The sequence below is a fragment of the Lissotriton vulgaris genome, chromosome 6 (genome assembly GCF_964263255.1).
Source record: "Lissotriton vulgaris chromosome 6, aLisVul1.2, whole genome shotgun sequence".
In the NCBI taxonomy this organism is placed as follows: Eukaryota; Metazoa; Chordata; class Amphibia; order Caudata; family Salamandridae; genus Lissotriton; species Lissotriton vulgaris.
In genome coordinates, this window is record NC_141694.1 from 307,082,572 (window position 1) to 307,098,260 (window position 15,689).

Sequence of the window (15,689 nt, forward strand, 5' to 3'; positions counted from 1 at the left end):
AAAAAAATCTAAAAACCACAAGAGTTCTGAGTAAGATGAGAGGTTAAGTAAACGAATAATGAGCGCTAGTTTAAGGGTGTGTGTGCCTGCACGTCCACACCCCAAAGTGCCTTATGCAGTGGGGCGGATTTCAGAGGACTGCCAACTAGACTGCTACCCCCAAAATGGCGATTCTAGTCAAGAATTATGGGGAGTGGCTCTGAAAATGGCCACAGTAATCACAGTGTGCAAAATCAGACAAGTAAAAATGTCCCTTGTCCCGCCCTTTAAAAGTACATTTTAAAATGGGTGCAAAGTTTTTTCAAAACACCACAAGGGTTCTGATTAGCATCAAGACGAGAGGTATAGTAAAAGAATAATGAATGCTAGTTTACCGCCAAAATGGTGGTTCTAGTCGAAAAATGCAGCGAGTGGCTCTGAACACGGCCACAGTAATCTCAGTAATCACAGTGAGCAAAATATGGTAAATAAAAATGTCCCCTGCTCCCTCCCTACACAAGTACATTTGAAATAGGCTAAAAGTTTTTTTTCTAAAACCAAGGGTTCTGATTAGCAGCAAGATGACTGGAAAAGTAAAAGGATAACGAAGGCCAGTTTACTGGTGTGTGTCCCTGCGCCCAGGAGTGCCATATGTAGCGGGGTCTGACTTCAGAGGACTGCCGACTAGACCGCTACTCCCAAAATGGTGTTTCTAGTCATAAAATGTTGCAAGTGACTTGAGCACGGCCACTGTAATCATAGTAATCACAGTGTGCAAAAGTAAAAGCAACCCTTGCCCCCTCCCTCTACAAGTAAACTTTAAAATGGGTTTACATTTTTTTCAAACCCCCGCAAGGGTTCTAATTAGCAGCAAGATCCAGTAGTGTCAACAATGAATGTACTGCCTGTCTGCCTGGAGAAGTGTGGCTCACCGGTCAGAGGAGGCAGTCCCTGATGCAGAGGTCAGACCCGGGACCAGGGTTCAACCCCCGACGTGGCAGGGCCTAGAGTTCAAAATGTCCACGGACTCGATAATACTCACCTCTGTGCCTACACAAATCGTGGGTTCACACTCTGCAACTCTGGGCAATAGCTTGCTTAATCTCCACTACGGTTCCACTGCGATGGGATGCCTGGTCTTCACCTTGAGGAGGCCCAGTAGGGGTAATCTCGCAGGGAAAGGCCAGGACGGGTTCCCAAAGCAAGCGCCTTGAGACCTTACGGTGAAAGGCGCTATATAAGAACGTATGATTTACGATTTATTTATTTACTGCCTAAAATACATAAACCAGGCTTCCCTTCAAAAGGTAGGCCAATTATTGCCCGAATTGACTCAATTTGCTCACGACTAGGAGAATTTATTGATGGGGAATTGCAACCATTTATGAAAGGCTAACTCCCCTATATCTGAGGACATTTTGGCATCAAATAACATGGACTGCCACACAGACTATGTGCTAGCTACTACAAATGTCATCAATCTGTTTACATCTATTAAACACCAAGATGGACTTAATGCAGTCAAAAACCCCTGATAATTTCTTGTCAGACTTGTGATGTGCAGGACATCTAACCTGGGATTCTATAGGAATTCTATACCAAATATTAGCAAGCCCATTATCGCCATTTTATCGGCAGTTTCGTGCCGAAAAAACGTCGATAATTTTAACAAGGTTCCTTGCTAATATGCCCCTCAGTATCTGACAGAGCCGGCCCTTTTAAAGTATTCATGGGAAAGTGCGTTTTTTTCAACTAAAGCTTATCTAAGGAGGCACAACAACCTAGACACCTTCAATGATAAGGCCCTACAAACCTGATATGATCAATGTACGCAGGAGGCCTACATTTCACAATGGGAAATGGTTCTGGATGTTACCATTCATCAAAGTGCAAAATTGAACCATGTTCATTTTTGCAAAATGATGAAATCTGTGCTACTTGATGGAAATATGATTAAAAGTGTGTCAAAGCTCCTCATGAAGTCATGAGAGCTTCGTTTATTTATCCCTCGGGCATCAAAATGTTGCTCACTGACAGCTTCTTGGAGCCAGGTCTACTGAATGCTTTAGGCTTCTGAATGCTGTCAAGAGGTTGTAAATTATATTCCAACACGTGCTGTGTGAACTTTGTCCTTGCATATATTTGCAGATGTGTTGGCAGGAGAACAGCCCAACATGTAAACAGTACTTTGACTTCCTTCTTTCTAGAGAAAGTTGGAATATTTGAAAGCTGAAAACTGAAGTGTGCTCGTTGGCAAACAATCTTGTAGTAGACTTAATTCCCCAAAAACATTTCAAATGCCTCAGGAAACACTAACGTGTAGTGTTACTTCACATGAGCTCTGACGTGAGCTGACTTGTATGCTCCACCCCTTGAGACGGTGGCAGATGACGGTGAGCTGTAAACATAGTTTTTTGTTTGCTAGAGCATATATGTAGACAGCATTTTGGCTTTTTAAACTCTTGAGCATTTTTGACCTGACATGTTTTTCCTCATCTGACATGATAACGTAATTTTGCATGGAGTCTAAGCATTCTACGTTTCATGTGTGCCTCCAAACATGGACCCTTCTTGATTCTACCAATCTGTGACAGCCGCTCTCCAACAAACCATCATCAATGTGAATGTGTGCCGGGTGTGGACTTTCCAATACGAAAGGGGATGATGGACGGAGCGTTTGAGCAAATCAAACACTCACCCCCAGTCAACTGATCTGGGTTTAATCCATCACCCTTCTATAGCTCACTCAGCAACCCCAGTTCAGACATGGCCATATGCAAATCAGTCTGACCCTGTGCCTCATGGGAACAGTCTAGCCTGAACTGCCAAGCCATGTCTTCCCTGGACCGGAAACAAGCATCCTGGGACCGGTTTCGGATTCATAATCCTCATCAGCCAGGCTATCTTGAATCCAGTGGCCAAGTGAGCAAGGGACTCACGTCTGAGCATACCCTGCCAACTTAGGGCGAACAAAGCGATACATAAGGGGATGATGGACGGAGCGTTTGAGCAAATCAAACACTCACCCCCAGTCAACTGATCTGGGTTTAATCCATCACCCGGATCAGGATGCACCTAACCTGAAATTAGGAGATTTCCATCTGTTTCGAGAATCAAGTCTATTTTGGAAGCCCTAGCAGGGGGATCATAGGTGTGCCATAAGACGCTCACTTTAGCATGCCAGTTCCAACCATGGTCTCCAAAACACTAGTCCAATGGGACTCTTTTCAGGGAGTAACCGAGATATAAAATTTCACGTTTCCCAATCTCAGTTTGCGCTTACATATGTCAAAAAGTTAGAGAGTAAATTTCAGTTATAGTCCATACAACCATGCCTCTTTTATGAACATTTGTTCACATGTATTCTCTTTGTATACACTTTACTTTATCGATGACAACATGATAAACTTTAAAAAAAAAAAATACAGTGTTTTATATAGCGCAAACTTGACCCGGTATCGGGTATCAGAGCGCTTTACATAGCACCAGTTGCGTTACATGAGGACACATTCATTTTTTGTTAGGCACAGGGAGATTCACAGGATGCTCAGTGTAATTGCCGAGACTCAAACCCGGTTCCCCAGATTCGAGGGCAACCGCCCTAGCCGTTAGGCCAACTCCTCTCCCCATGGTATTTGTGGCAATAGTGCAGACAACGCAGTGTGTGACATAGGTGAATAAGTGACTTAAGTGCAAATAAAATCACGACTCTACAAAAAACTCCTAGTGTATCTCAAGCAATTATGAGCACCTTATATTCTTCCACAGTCGTTCAACATAGGCCACAATCCTTCTAAGCCAAGAGATATATTGTTGATGTATCAACCCCATTATAATTAAATACAAAAGTTCACCATGAGACATGGGCACCTGATTGAGGATACTAGTCATGCTCCACTGCTCTTTGCACTTAAACGCAACAAGAAAATAACGGACTACGTGGTTCAGGCACATAGGGGACTCCCGAACAACAGACACTTAGATCTCCCTGGAACATACCGGCACAGTCCAGGAGTATACTGAAGAGTAGATCTGTGTGTACCATTTTTACAGCTTGTACCCCCTTTGAAGGGAGAGAAGCTTCTGGAGTTTTCCCCTTACGGAGGTGTATGGAATTCTTGCCTCCCTGTCCTGGTCCCAGTATGTCGGGGTGGGGATAATCGGCTAGTTTGACCTTCTTATTATGTGTTCTGGGCACACTGCCTTTGAAATTCAAATGTGGAAGGTGACAGGTACACCCCCCTAAGACAGGATGGCATATCCTGCCAACACCCAATCCCTCTAATGTGATACTGTCTCAGAGGAATATACAAAGACCAACTGCCAACTACACGAGTCATGAAATCCAGGATATAGTATGCAGGCACCAAATGGTTAGGACAAGAAAATTCCAACTTACTAAAAGTGGCATTTTCAGAATTGTGATTTAACAGACAACTTTTCCATTATAGAGGGTTTTGAATTACAATTCCAAGGACACCAAACATGACATTCCTTCCTGTTCCTAAACAAAAGTTATCACTTATTGAATGTAATGATGTAACCCAATGTTATCCTATGGGAGAGGGAGGCCTCAAAGTTGTGAAATACGAATTGAGAGGACATGTAAAATGTAATAGTACATGTCCAACTTTTTATATGTTCAGGGCCTACATAGGGGTGACATGTATTAGAAAGGAAGGTTTCGGCCTGTCAAAAGGTTTATTTTGCCAGGTCGAAATAGCAGTTAAAACTGCATGCACAGGTGGCAATGACAGCCCTGAGATATGTTTAAAAAGGGTACTTAACTGGGTGACACGATAAGTGCTGCAGGCTCTCTAGTATCACATTTGTTGTATTCAGTTTCTTCATTCATGAATAAAAAACTTCATTTTTTTTGTTCCAAAACACACACAGTAGTAAAAGGTCACAAATAGCAATTTATGATAAAATTATATTGATACAATGACTTTGAAAAAGGTGCTCCATGAATATAGCAAAAGTTCTTATACAGTGCAGAAAGCAGTGTGTAAGACATAGATACAAGGAATACATGAACAATGTTAATAATGGTTTTGCAGAACAGCCTGGTCACAGCATAACATCCTTTTCATACTCTACAGTTGAGACGTATCCACTTGATTTCCCAAAAATGTGTCAGCCCAATGTGATCTTTTTGATATCGGTATGGAAAAGGATTCTGTCAACGTCTCAACCCCTCAAAAAAATTGGGGGAATTTTTTTCAGGACAATAAAAAAGAACACTCTGCATATTAAATGAACAGTTGTCAATCTCTAGTGTGTATAAAAAATAATTTCCACCATCAATGGGAAGAAAGAACAAGCAACTCACCAAGTCACCTTGATATATGAGCAATTTATTATTGCTGTGCTTATAACTAAATAAGGGAGAAATCCTGAAATATAATAAGGATATCTTAATCAAAAGCCCAGAGGTAACATAGGGGAAGAAAAAAGACTCACTGAGTTTTCTTTTCTCGTAAGATCCCTGAATGGAAATAATTTGATGTATAACCCAAGGCTAAACATCAGGGCTAAACCTGGAAGGTGAAGCAAACACCTAAATGAATAAAGTCAGCCCAAGACTGTTCTAATATGCAGTATACATACTACAATAAGTAAGAAAATGCATAACACAAATATGGTCAGCATAGAAATTAGTCCATAAATCATGAAAGGAGCTCTCATTATGAAAAGACAGACTAGCCTAACCTACCTGCCCTTGTATTAAAGCAGAGTGATTATATATTAGAAGATCTCTGGGCGTTATCTGCAGACCCCTTACCTCAGTCTATAGATGGTAGACCTACATCATAGGTTCTGTCTTGCTCTTCTCCTTGGACAGGTCCCTCTCCAAGTGCGTGCTACCTATTTGTGTATTCCAATAAGACCAAAGTATGTTTTCCCAAACAACAGCTGCATCAGTATGTTTTGTCTCTGTGCTAGGGCCTAACCAGAACAGAATAACATGGGGCATTGTTGATCGACCTTGCTCACAATGTTCAGACTAAATCAGACTAAGTCCCAGGAACCTGCAGAGAGCACTAGGAACTCATGTGAAAATAACAAAAGAGACATTTTCTAAATAAACTTGCCTGGCAAAGTGCAAAGCAGCAGACAGTTTGCAGTGTGATCATGCTAAGTTAAAGAAGACGGCTATGTCACGGTGGGCCATGTGACAGTATCAGGTACATGATGGTATGCCAAAGCAATCTGACAATTGAAGGAGTGATGCCAGTGACAGAGTAAACAACAAAGTTAATGATAATAAGACAAACAAAGATAAGCTTGTTTTGGTAATTGTGTTTGAGGGGGGTGAAACTCTACTCAAGCAGAAACCAAAATTCTTGTCAGGGTGAAAAACAAGCAAACCCTGAATTAACCTGTGCTCAACACTCTGGCAGCTTGGCACAAGAGCAGTCAGGCTTAACGTAGAGGCAATGTGTAAAGTATTTATGCAGCATTTCATACAGTAATAAAGTAAAAACACAACATTAGAGACATCTCACACTAATTTAGAAAAATAGAGTAACATTTTATAAATTATTTGACACCAAAATAACAAAAACTAAAATTAGTAGAACTGTAGATATAATTTTAAATATCTCAGTAAATATAGTGCTTAAAAGCACAAAGCGCCAACTGTGGGCATCTAGTTGCGCCACACAGCGACAAAGTCACAAGTGCAGGCCGGATACAGGGACCAAGTTAGGCCCTCTGAACAAAGTACATTAACTCCTGGTTGGGGATCGTTACAAGTTCCAATGTAGAGGATGTGTCTCACAGCGAGGGTTCCAATGAGCTGCAGGATGTGGTGTGAGGTCCTACATCGAGGGTGCGTCGCCCAGCAGCAATTCAGAGGAGCTGTGATGTGAGGTCCTGCGGTGAGGAAGTGTCACGCGGTGGCATTTCCAAGGAGCTGCGGGGCTAAGATGTGAGGTCATATGTTGAGGCGGCAGCGTGCATCAGTGGTTCCAAAGAGCTGCGGGGTCTTGCGCCAGAGATGCATCACACAGCAGCAGTACGTACGGATGCGGAGCTGCAATGAAATGTGTTGCGATGCATCGTTTCTGCCAAAAAGACCACAGCTTGGTAGACAAATTACCTTCAGGTCCACTTCCAAGGGTGTACGACTGGGATGACACCACTTGGCTGGCACACCTCATAGCAGGCAGAGTACAGGTACATTGTTCAAGGAGATTGGAGCCTTTTCTGTCCCTGTGGCTATGATCAGAAGGCCTGCCAACTAACCCTTGGAGTCACTGTGATGGCCCGGGATTCAAGATGCAGGTCCAGTCCTTCTCATTCATTGCAGCAGAGCAGTACAGCATTCCTTATTCTGAGTTTTACACATTTTCAGATATGAAATAAATTGAAATGAAAAAAGCATTTGTATAGCGCATGACTACCTGGAAGCATCCCAGCGCTGGTCAAAACTAGAGCCAGGTAACAGAACTTAAGGAAAGAGAATAGTCTTTAATTGTTTGCCGAAGGCCAGATGATTAGATTCCCTACGCAGGAACAGAGACAGAGAGTTCCAGAGTTTAGCAGCGTTATACGCAAACAGCCGCCCTCCACTTCTGGCCTTCTTGATCCTAGGGACCTCAACTAAGTGGAGCTCATATGATGTGTACTGATGTGTACTGAAGAGTTGGGTCAGAGGGTCCACAACTTATACCTGGTGCCCACTTTGAAGAGGGATAAGCTTCTAGAGTCCCCCCCTAAAGAGGTGCCTGCAAATTCCTACATCCTACCGTGGTCCCAGCTTGTCTTGTGGTACAAAAGACCAGAATACTAGACCAGTGTGAAACCCTTTGTGAGTGTGCTGAAGCAAAGTCTTTGTGATGTGCAAGTGTGGTAGGTGACAGCTCTGTTCCCCTATCAAGTCAGAGATAGCTCATCCTGCCAACACCTATTCCTCGTTTGTCTCACTGTCTGGTAGTGATACATGAAGGCCAACTGCCATCTACACCTAGTCATGAGACCCAGGATACAGGCTGCAGGCCCCAAATGGTTAGGACAAGAATATGGCGACATTGTAAAAGTGGTATTTTCAGAATTGTGACTTACAATCCAATGATCCCAATAAAAAGGTTTTAAATTATAATTCTTTTGAGTCCAAACTCGACATTTCTACTTATTAATTAATTATTATTGTTTGTAATAAGGTAACCCGATGTTATCCTATGGAAGAGTTAGACCTTGCAGTAGTAAAAAACGAATTTAAGAGTTTTTCACTACCAGGAAATGTAAAAGTTAAAATTACATGTCCAACGTTTTAAATATACTGCACCCTGCATTATTGGCTGCTTAGGATCTACCCTAGGGGTGACTTATAAGTATGAAAAAGGAAGGTTTAGTCCCGGCCAAAGGTTTATTTTGCAAAGTCCAAATGGTAGTTTGAAACGGCAAATACAAGCTGCAATGGCAGGCCTGAGACGTGTTCAAAGGGCTACTTAAGTGGGTGGCACAATACGTGCTGCCGGTCCCTAGTAGCATTTAATTTACTGGCCCTGTGTACATGTAGTACCACTTTACTAGGGACTTACAAGTAAATTAAGTATGCCAATTGCGTGTAAGTCACTTTTACCATGTTTAATGTAGAGAGCGCAAACACTTTAGCACGGGTTAGCAGTGGTAAAGTGTGCAGAGTCCTAAGGCAAACGAAAATGAATTCAGCATCCAGTGTCATGAATGATAATGTACTATGTATGAGGACAGTCCTATCTTTTTGTGTGCGGAGACTCTGCAGTCATAAAGATACTACTAGTAAAATACCTCTGTGACTAGCAAACATTCTGAAACTTATACAATAGTGTAAATGTACCTTCGTGAATCAGACCCAGAATGATTAATATGACAGGTAATAGCCTCCCACTTACTCCAGTTGACTACACTTTAAGACTCTGCTCGCCTGTTAAAATGTCTAAGGAAAACACTAGGCACTTCCAGTCGGCTCACAGAGGGCCAAGTGAATTAGGAGGTAAAATACAATTTAGGGCAGATAAAGTTGAACCAGTGGTAGGTGGCATAGTTTTCACATTCATGTCAACGAGATCCAGGGTCAATCAGATTATATATGCATTGGTTACAAAGAGAGATTCTAAAATTGTGTGACATAAATCTGCAAAAGCCTTTTTACCATACTATCTCAAGAAAACCCCATGCATAAAACAGAACTCAAGTTTCACCCAAGAGACTTGATCCCAGGGCCTTCTCTATTGAGGAGTCACACATACTGACTTAAAAAACTAAGATCCACAGCGAGGCAGGGAGGCCTGAAAATGCCATTGTAGGGTCAGCAGATGTGGCATCCATAGTGAATAAACTGCAGACCCTGAAACCTGAAGATCTGGGAGTTCCTTTCTTTGACTAGACTGAATGATCAAAAAAAAAACATTTTTTGGTGTCTCTTATGTGGCAACAATTAAAAGCAAGTTGACACAACTAATTTTGCAGTACGCTCTATAAAGAGAATGAAATGCTTCCACCCTTTTCAAATTACATAAGTAGTATCTAGGACCCTAACATCTTTCAATCATTATGTAAGTAGGAACTTACCTTGTTTTTTTTTAAACCAGCTGCGTATTGAAGAGGATAGTGTAGGTAGCTGATTCTATATGTACTGCACTAAAAAGAAGTACACTTTGTAGCAAGTCAAGTGGGTCCCTAATTGGCTTACAGAGGCTAAAGTAGATAATACTAACGCTCTGTTTTGTGGTAGTGTGGGCAAGCAGAAGCAAAAACGAGACACACACTCAAAGAATAAATCTGAGACCAAATTACAAAAATAACACTTTTTATATATGTTTCAAGATCAAAAACGTCATTCAAAGGTAAATACTGTTTTTGTTAGACATTTTCACAGGTAAGTAAAACGTTCAAACCTGTGCACTTTTAAACACAATGAAATCCTATTGGAGGAATAGTCAGAGATGCATAAAGATAGGTACAGTCAGTTGCAGCGGGTTCAACTTCAGGGTTATGAGTTGTAGTGGCCCAGGACCAAAGTACTAACAGCAGTTCTTTGGAACTACCTGAGTTTTACCAGGAGCAGGGTGCAGGTAGATTTGTAGGTGGACACGCTATGGCGAAGGGATGGGAGAAACTGGAAACAGGCTGCACAGGGGGACTTGGGGACAAGTCTGAGAGCTACCAAACAGGGTCTTAGGTTGCAAGGTATTTAGGAGCAAGGAGGCACAGGTCCGGCGGCTCAGATGCAGAGTGGTTGGGGCAGCTGGGTTGGTGCTCAAAGAGGCTCCTGGCGGTTCGAGGCAAACAGCTGGCAGGTACAAATCAGGCCAGCTGTGCCACTCACAAAGTGAGTCTCAGTGATGCTGATGTCCCTCGACCACTGCTCGGTCGTGCTGCAGTGGGAATCTGGACTAGACTTTCACAGTTGGTGTTTTGTGCTGGGTGTCCTGTACCGTGGGGGTTGGTGCTGCATGGCTCCTGTTGTTCTACAGTGGGGAGACAGATCTGACCTTCCAGAGCACAAGCACCTTCACCTGGTCATCTGCAGCATTGTTCGGGCTGGGGAACTGCAAGGTGGTGGACCGGAATCTGCCTGTTGTTGCCTGCGACTGCAAGGGAGTAGCTCCTCTACTCCAAGGGAGAGTGTAGGCAACTTTTTACAGTGCTGGCAGGCTACCCAAAGTTTTGGTAGCTCTCCAGCTTGCAGGATGAGTCATTCTGTTGTGATTGTTGAGATAGTTGCGAGCAGGAAGGGTTTTGCACCAAATGTTCTACGCTCATCTGCTGTTCTTGCCAGTCAATGACTCGTCTTTGTCCTTCTCTTTATCCATCGAATCTGAGATCTTGGGTTTAGGGGTGCCACCTAAATACTCAAATTAGGGGCATTAAGGGCAGTGACATGTAGTAAGTAGACAATGTGACCACTTCCTGTGAGAAGTGGGCATAACCCTGACCATAGATTCCGTCCAAACAAGATGGAGATTTCTGAAAAGTGGGATCCACGTCAACTAGACAACCTTTAAGGGTGGTGCTGGCCTGAGGTGGGCACACCGCCTAATCTTACTAATTTTGCCACCTGTTTTGCTGCCACAAAGTGGGGTCAGGACAGGCGGGTGGGCATGTCCCCTATCTGGAGAGACTTGGGTCTAATAACAAAGGTAGCAAGGACTGCTTCCCTCTCTGGACGCAGTTCCTGCTTAGAGGAGGTGAGGTCACTTCTGCTCAGAGCAGGCTTTGTTCCTGACCTCCGAGAGAGAATGCTCTCACCTCAGGGGGTCAGAAACTTAACTAGGGTGTCTGGCTGGTCAAAACCAGTCAGTGAACACACTAGAATTCGGTAGTTTCAGGGGGCACCTCTAAGGGGCTATCTGGACGCATATATAGTTAAATTCAGTATGGGCATCAGTGTGGGTTTATCAAGACGAGGTGTTTGGCACAAAACCTTTTGGGACACAGGAAAGTCATCATGTACTTGCAAACTCATAATGACGAGTAACCAGTCCATGTACTCGGTATGGCTTCCCTGTGCACCTATGGTATTTAAAGGGTGAACTTAGATGTCATAGGGACACATCCACTCCCGCAGATATGCCCACACATGGGTATAGTGCACCCTGCCTTTGACCTGTTAGGCCTGCTGTAGGGGTGACTTACCTACACCACATGCAGTGTTTTGCAGGCATGTGTTACAGCAAACAAATGATGAACGGAATGCTGACAATGCAAACATTCTCCCCCAGTCAAAAGATCTGTGTTAAATCCATCGTTCTTTTGCCCACTATGCCACCCCAGTTTGGACCCAGCCATATGCAAATAAATCTTGACCCTGTGCCCCATGGGAACAGTCCAGACCGAACTGCCAGGCCAGATCCTCCCTGGACCAGAAACTAGCACCCTGGTACCAGTTTCAGGGTGTTTTGCAGGCATGGCACACAGTGGGGTGTGCCATATTGACTCTTCATTTTCCTCTGCACCAAGAAACGCCTGCTGCAATGGCAGTTTGCATGAGATTGGTGAGGGGCCTTCTTGGGTGGCACGATTCCTACTGCAGCTATTAGGGACCCTCTTTAGTTGCAAGGCCCTAGGTACCAGAGGTACCACATACTAGGGGCGTACAGGGACCCTAAAGGGGTGCCAATTGTGGATGAATGGTACAGATTAAGGAAAGAACACTGGTACTGGGGACCTGGTAAGCAGGAACCAAGTACACTTTCCGTCAAAGTTGCATCAGATACCAGGCAAAAAGTGTGTGTGGGGAGGAGGTAATGCAACAAACATCCAGTTTCCCACAGACAGCATCAAACACAACAATTTGTTTTCTTTAGGGAGAGAGACTCTGCACATTTTTTCGATTTTTGTCCCTGAGGTTGACCGTATATTTTTATATTTGCTTGAGGCGATGGCAACATAGCAATGCCCAAACTGACATTATGGTATTTTTACATAGCAACCACCTCCCCTTTGGTGGCACCTGAGACAGAGAAAACCCTAAACTAATTTCCCATTCCTTAAAGGTTTTGAGGAATTACTCCATTTAACATCTCATTTCAAAGTCCACATCATTTACAGATTACGGTTCGCTGTTGGACTACTGATGCCTGCTGGGAGGCTGTCTGAAGAAATATCTGATGAAAAATATTGAAATGCAAGAATAGCACCCAAAAAATATTAAGCACAAAACTAATGTCTTCCTATACTTTGTATGTAATGGACAAAATATTACCTACAACAATATAGAAGACTAAGGGCCATATGTATCAAGGCAAAATGGGTTCGCAAACGCCGAAATTCGCAGAATCTTGGAGTTTGCGAACCCATTTTCGCTAAATGGTATGTATGAAACATTTTTGTTGCAAAATAAGGAATCGCTAAAATTGCCATTCCTTATTTTGCGATTGCATTTAAGGAATTGAAAATTTTGCGATTCCTTAAATGCAATGTATCAAGGAAAAAAACATTCCAAAATGCCATTAAGGAATCGCAAATTACCACCAACTTCTAGTTGGTGGTAAGTTACGAATTCTTTCAAAAAAGCATTATTTTAAAAATCAAAAGGTGCCATGTGACGCTCATACATGCCCTTAGGGCATGTATGTGAGCCATATGCGCACACATGTCATTTTCAGGGGTGCAGCAGGGTGTTCTTGAGACACCCCTGCACCCTTGAAAATATTCACAATTTGCGATTAGCAAATTGTGGTTCGCAATTTCCCCTTCATTCCTATGGGCCTCCTGGCCCATAGAAATGAATGGGAAAATATTCCTTAATTGCGATTAGCAATTTGCTAATCGCAAATATGGAATTTTAAGGAATCACTAAAAAGAAGCGATTTTCTACATACATACCATTTTGCGATTTCTAAATAGCGATTCCTGAAAAAATCGCTATTTAGGAATCGCAAAACGGAATGTTGATACATATGGCCCTTAAATTCATCATAAAATAGATAAGTATACTTACATTTAAATATGCTGCAATATAATAACTTTGAAAAATATATGTATTTTTTTTTTATATTAGATCTAAAGACATAATGCAAAGCATTATAACATAAAACATAAAAATAAAATATTTACGTATATATTATTTTAATAGTAATAATAAAAAAGAGTAATAAAACATATGCATTAAATTAAATGTACACCAAGAAACACACTGTATAAATAATTAAAATGATAAATAAAGATTAATAATAAAATAAAAATGCTAAAAATAATTAACAGTATTTAAAACACTATATAAATGTAAACATAGAGAACGGAAAAAAATTATGTATTAAAAATTATATGGTTTACAAATACATAATTAAAAATTATTTAAAATACCTTTTAACATTAAATCACAAAATAAATCTTAAAGAAATTAAAAATAACAAAGTGACATAAAAAATTGTATGGGTCAAATTTACTATTCCCATTCCATACTATGCAACAGTAGGAAAAGTGTTGGACTTTGTCGGAGTTAGATTTACTATTTTACACTCCAACATACGCAACAGTAGAAAAAGTGTGGACTATGGAGGGGTCAGATATACTATTCCCACTCAAACCTGAACAACAGCAGGGAAAGTGTTGGATTTTGAAGGTTTGATTTACTATTCCCACTCCAACGTAAGCAACAGTAGGGAAAGTGTTGGACTTTGGGGGGGTCAACTTTATGATTTCCACTCCAACTTGGGCAACAGTAGGGAAAGTATTGGACTTTGGAAGGGTCAGATTTCAATTTTCCAGTCCAATGTAGGGAAAGTGTAGGACTATTGAGGAGTCAGATTTACTATTTCCACTCCAACATAAACAACAGTCAGGAAAGTAACGGAAGGTAAAGGGTTGAGCTTTGGAAGGAGCCATCTTCACTATCCCTAGTCCAACGTAAGCAACAGTAAGGAAAGTGTTGGACTCTAGAGGGCACAAATTTCCATTCCAACATAAATAGGGATATTGTTAAAGACAGAAAAATGTATATACTAAAAACTATTGAAATTAAATATTTAAAATACATGATTTTTCAACATTACAAAATTATATCAAAACAATAAAAATAATATGAAAACAATATTTACCAATAAAAACAAGCATTTAAAATTATATACAATTTAAAACAGTCGCCTACACAATACCCCAAAAATTCAACACCCACAAAAACAAATTAAAATAATACTTGAAATGAATGAACACTACATTCATGTAATTACTAATACTCAAAATATTTTTAATTACAATCAAGTAATATACACAAAACTAAAAGCACTTCATTTGTTAAGAAAATGAATTATCTAATTATTCAATTGCAAACTACACCAATTAATTACCATGTTAATTACAATTGTCTATTATGTATTAGCTAATGCAGTGCATATTACTAATCAAATTAACAAATAGAAAATAAAAAACATTATAAACGTTTAAAAAACTTCCTACCCTATTCCCAAAAAACCCAATAACCGGCCAATAGATAAATTCAAATAACATGTAATAAATCATTAAATATATTACTAAATCAAAATAAATAAACTCTACTTAAAAATGACACAGTTAACATCAAACAAATAATAACTTGCAAAAGAAAACTGATAAAACACAACAAAATACCAAAAAATGATGTTACATTCAACTATGTTATAAAAGTTATAAAGTACCTGAAAAACAATATTATTACCTTCTATATTGTCATGATATTTTTGACAGGATATTTGTGTCTCACGATATTTTTGAAACAATATTTTAGCAGAACATACCTAGGAAAGATGTCTACTGACCCATCCTCTGACTATGAGATCCCTTTTTTGTTTTGCTAACTATTAAAGGTTTTAGAAGAATGACTGGAATCACATTTGGTACATCTGTATTTAGGGTCATCTAATATGATCACAAGCATATATGTGTAAAAGTTGAACATAAGAAGGCTAATGAGTGCTGCCAGCAGAAAATGGAACAATCACTCTACAGAAATTCTTTACTTTGAGTCCTTCTCCAATTAATCTTATGATATATATATATATCGAGCATTCTAAGGCCAAGTCCTCCCATAACAGCAACCCAAGTTACACTTCTGCTCCCCGACTACTGTCTTTCCTCAAGTTTGTTCACATCCATATTAGGGAATGTATATACGAGAACTCGCCAAGTTCAGTTATGGACTCATAGAGCTAAACACGTCATACAAATTCTGTAATCTTAAAATGAATTGTCCTTGCAGTACGTAGTGTGTCACCTGAAGTTTAGAAGATGGGAGCATT

General features: G+C 40.8%; 1 protein-coding gene across 3 annotated transcripts in view; it reads right to left on the reverse strand.

The window, feature by feature from the left end:
* The window catches only part of LPIN1 (lipin 1), a 512,424-nt gene that overhangs the window by 274,723 nt on the left and 222,012 nt on the right, over window positions 1-15,689 (reverse strand). The window lies entirely within an intron of this gene.